At 43.2% G+C, this 5000-nt stretch overlaps 1 protein-coding gene across 2 annotated transcripts in view; it reads left to right on the top strand.

Moving 5' to 3' along the window:
* LOC143287586 (uncharacterized) overlaps positions 1 to 5000 on the top strand; it is a 51233-nt gene that overhangs the window by 13401 nt on the left and 32832 nt on the right. Inside the window, exon 1 of one of the 2 annotated variants that reach the window (XM_076595693.1) lies at positions 1 to 450. This exon is cut by the window's left edge and continues 108 nt beyond it. The exons of the other annotated variant lie outside the window; for it this stretch is intronic. The gene's annotated coding sequence lies outside the window, so the exon portion shown is untranslated. The remainder of the gene's footprint in view (positions 451 to 5000) is intronic. 2 annotated transcript variants of the gene reach the window in all.

Raw genomic sequence — 5000 nt, 5'->3', positions numbered from 1 at the left:
CACGCACACAGCCACATAGCTACACGAAGACATCGCCGTGTGTCCAGCAGTGTCACAGTTCGTATGTGTGTGTATGTGTCTATTCGACCAGCTGCCGTGCAAACCTATTGCTTCATGGTTGTAGCGAGTCAATACGTGTGTGGAGAATAGTGTGTTGTGTTGCGGTTGCTTCAAGATTATCGACGAGGAAATTCGAACGGACTTAACTTGAAGAGGATCTGTTTTCAGAACTGACAATTAAGTTTTATGTAGTGTCGTTATATATATATTTTTTTTTTTTTAGTTTGTTTTGTGACTGTGTTAATCTTTGGTGATAAGCGCCGGCTTACACGAGAATTTTTTTTTTGGATTGTGTTGCTGTGGATGTGTTTTATCTTGTCGTTCCTTCTTCTTCTTCTTCTTCTTCTTCTTCCGAAGGTGTCTTCTTTTTCTGGTGATTTTTGTGAGAAGGTGAGTGTAAAATGATGTTTGATGTTGAGAGGCTAATTATGTTTGTGTGATAGTGTGGTGGTGGTGGTGGTGGTGGTAGTGGTGTGTGTGTGTGTGTGTGTGTGTGTGTGTGTGTGTGTGTGTGTGTGTGTGTGTGTGTGTGTGTGTGTGTGTGTGTGTGTGTGTGTGTGTGTGTAGTGTAGTGTAGTTTAGTGTAGTGTAGTCTAGCGAAGCGTAGTGTGTGTGCCGTGTGTGTGTATGTGTGTGTGTGTGTGCGCGCGCGCGAGTGTGTGTGTGTGTGTGTGTGTGTGTGTGTGTGCGCGCGTCTCTAGTGTGTGTGCATAAATGTGTGCATGCGCCCACACCTCAGCGTTCAGTTTGTGTCGAATCAGTGCATCTAGTTCACTTTCGTATCATCCTTTCTTCAGTTCCCCACACTGACCTTGTAACTTATAGTGTTCATGCATGTATTTCTACCAACCTTTTCACGCATACACTGGTGAACGCGATGTGTGCGTGTGCGAGCGGCTTATGCGCGCGCTTGTGTCCTTTCTGTCAACGATTTATCAGTCTCCTCTTCCAACCCCACCCCCCCCCAAAAATTCATGAGATTTTTGTGCTTCGGACATTGCCCCCGAAAACGGAGTGTGGCTGCCTAAACGGCGGGTTAAAAACGGTCCTGCACGTCAAAACACACTCGTAGGGGTGCATACCGCGACTGAACGCGTGAGTTGCAGTCCACGAACGCAGAAGAAGGAGAAGAAGGAGAAGAAGGAGAAGCTTCGGATATTAACTGCACTACCCCTACCCTGACCTGTAAACACACACACACACACACACACACACACACACACACACACACACACCTCTACAGAACTGAACACTGAACACTGAAATGTTTAATGTCATTAGCTGTAAAGCTCTAGTGACATGGTAGGTACAAATCAGAACAAAAATGGTGCAAAACAAATAAAATGGAACAGAAAGGAAAAAAACAAAAAACAAAACATAACCAAAGTAAACTAAACTATTAAGGGATAAGCGGCACTTTGGTATTTTGTCCTTTGCTTAAAATGTCCATGTGGCAGGCGGGTACCACACACATACAGAGAGAGAGAGAGAGAGAGAGAGAGAGATGGTGGTATTTTCCCTTGAATTGCTGTACTTTAGGTCTCCTTTATATAATTGTTTTCAAATCCTTTTTTTTCTGACAGACGCATGGCCTTTGGCATGTGTACAACGTATTGATGTGCTAAAATTGGGGAAAAAAAACAAAAACAAAACAAAAAAACTCTCATTGTTTTAGCCCCCGGCAGTATCTTTGATGTTGTGTTCTTTTCCATTGCTCATTTTGTCGCGTGCATAGTGTCTTTGTATGCCTGTTAGAAAGACGGACAGACCACACAGACACGGACACAGCAAACCGACAGAGAGAAACAAAGATCGAATCACACACACACACACACACATACACACACGCACGCACACACACACACACGCATGCACCGACATACATACAGACAGACAGATAGACACATACACACACACACACACACACACACACACACACACACACACACACACACTCACTCACTCACTCTCTCTCTCTCTCTCATACACACACCACACACACACACACACGCTTGCACCGACAGACAGACAGACAGACAGACACACACACACACACACACACACACACACACACACACACACACACACACACACACATACACACGATAAAAGGTGGAAATAAGAGAGCAGGGGGACAGCTGAAAGAGAGAGAGACAGAAAGAGATATGGATCGTGAATAGACACTGTCAAATACGACCATCCAAATGTCTCAGGTTGTCACGCTAAGGTTAAGTGTCAAGGTTTCGTTTCATTTGTACTTGTATTTGTATTTCTTTTTATCACAACAGATTTCTCTATGTGAAATGCGGGCTGCTCTCCCCAGGGAGAGCGCGTCGCTACACAACAGCGCCACCCATATTTTTGTATTTTTTTCTTGCGTGCAATTTTATTTGTTTTTCCTATCGAAGTGGATTTTTCTAGAGAATTTTTGCCAGGAACAACCCTTTTGTTGCCGTGGGTTCTTTTACGTGCGCTAAGTGCATGCTGCACACAGGACCTCGGTTTATTGTCTCATCCGAATGACTAGCGTCCAGACCACCACTCAAGGTGTAGTGGAGGGGGAGAAAATATTTGGCGTCTGAGCCGTGATTGGAACCAGCGCGCTCAGATTCTCTCGCTTCCGAGGCGGACGCGTTACCTCTAGGCCATCACTCCACATGATGGCACTCTCATAATGGGTAGAATTTCAGCTGGACTGTATCAGATTCACTTCCATCAAAACACGGTGGGACAGCTTTTAATTTCGCTTATAATTTATTTATAGTCTGTTCATCTAAGATGATGATATTAAACTGAAAATAAATGATATTATTATTATTTGGATTATTATAATTTCTATCATAATGATGATGACGGTCATTATTCATTAGAAATCAACATTTCTGCATATTCGAATGAAAAGGGGGGATGGGGGTGGGAGGGTTGAGGTGGAGGGGAGGAGGGGGGGGACCAGGGGGGAGGGCTAGAGAGAGAGAGAGAGAGAGAGAGAGAGAGAGAGAGAGAGAGAACAGAATGTGGAAAAGATAAGAGTACAAAATGTAAAATGGAGAGGGTGAGTGTCAGTGACTGGAGAAAGAAAAAAAACAACATAATATATTAGAAGGGTGTGTGTGATAGAGGGGGGGGGGGAATGGGGAAGCGGGATTAGGACTAAAAAAAAAAAAAAAAAAAACAAAAAAAAAAAACAATAATCAAATATTGTATGCACTACTTCTGTGGATTATTATTTGAAAAAGAGGTTCATGTGGGGGCCTTACAAAAAAACAATCATCTGGACTATTTAACACATAACTAGCTAACTTTGGTAAAGAACAGTTTTGAAATATATAACTTTTCCGAAATTTTTTTTGTTTTTTTTGTTCTTCATCTGATATACGCATGGAATTCACTGTCTTTTGCAGTCCATCGCAGACCCCGCCCCCCCCCCCCTCCCAACTCCCCCCCCCCCCTTCGTCCCCCCAACTCACATTCTTTGAAAGCAAATCTAAAAACATTCCTTTTCAAACAGTCTCTCACAATTAAAGACTTTTTGCATTCCATATCTGTATTCCATTCATCCACGTCAATTTCTTTCTCGTGTGTTTTGTGTCTGCATGCGTGTGTTGTGGTGTGTGTGTGTGTGTGTGTGTGTGTGTGTGTGTGTGTGTGTGTTCTTGTGTGACTTGTGTCTGTCATTGTAAAGCACCGATTTTTAAATTTTTTTTTTAAAGACTAGAGTTATGAGAACTTTATATACATTGTATAATTTATTTTTACGGCATCTATGGTGTAGCGCATATGGATCAGACCATTATGCTTTGGACCCCTCCTTCAAAATTGAAAGTATATCAATGTATTATTTTTTTATTTTAAATATTTATTTCATTTATTATATGATTTTGATTTTTTACTATCAGGACAACACATCAGGTTAAGGAACAATCCTATAGATATAATTATTAGTTTATTCGTATTCATATCTAAGCCGCTGCTGCTAACTTAAAGCCCTAGACAATGCCAGGACAACACACTAGGTTAAGGACAATCTTATAGATATAAATAATTATTAGTTTATTCGTATTCATATCAAAGCCGCTGCTGCTAACTTAAATCCCTAGACGATGTCAGGACAACACACTAGGTTAAGGACAATCCTATAGATATAATTATTAGTTTATTCGTATTCATATCTAAGCCTCTACTGCTAACTTAAAGCCCTAGACGATGTCAGGACAACACACTAGGTTAAGGACAATCCTACAGATATAATTATAGTTTATTCGTATTCATATCTACTAAGCCTCTGCTGCTAACTTAAAGCCCTAGACGACGATGGAAGCAAAGCAGGGCAGTCTTAAATCACCAGGTTGTTGCGCTTCCTCATGCTGACAGTCCAACTTTTTTATCAGCTGACGTGGGCTGAGATTTCACCATGGTGATCTGAACTTGTTATCTTCATGTTGAGACAGAGAAGGGTGGGAGAGAGAGAGAGAGAGAGGGGGGGGAGAGAAAGAGAGAGAGGGAGAGAGGGAGGAATGGAGAGAGAAAGAAAGGGGGAGGGAGAGAAAGGGAGGAAGGGATAGAAATAGGGAGGGAGAGAGAGGGAGGGGGAGGAAGGGGGAGGGAGAGAGAGAGAGATGGAGAGAGAGAGAGGGGGGAGGGAGAGGGAGAGAGAGAGAGAGGGGGTGAGAGGCAGGGAGGGACAGGGAAGGAGAGAGAGAGAAGGGAGAGGAGGGATGGAGAGAGAGAGGGAGGGAGAGAGAGAGGAAGAGAGAGGGAGAGACAGACAGACAGATAGACAGCAGAGAGAGAGAGAGAAGGAGGGAGGCAGAGAGAGAGGGGAGAGAAAGAGAGAGAGAGAGGGAGGGAGAGAGAGGGAGGGAGAGAAGGAGAGGGAGGGAGAGAGAGAGAGAGAGAGAGAGAGAGAGAGATACATACATGACCAAAGAGACAGAGACAGA

The sequence above is a fragment of the Babylonia areolata genome, chromosome 11, assembly GCF_041734735.1.
Source record: "Babylonia areolata isolate BAREFJ2019XMU chromosome 11, ASM4173473v1, whole genome shotgun sequence".
NCBI classification, from domain to species: domain Eukaryota; kingdom Metazoa; phylum Mollusca; class Gastropoda; order Neogastropoda; family Buccinidae; genus Babylonia; species Babylonia areolata.
Note: the sequence above shows the minus strand (reverse complement) of the source record. Positions and strands in the feature narration are given on the sequence as shown.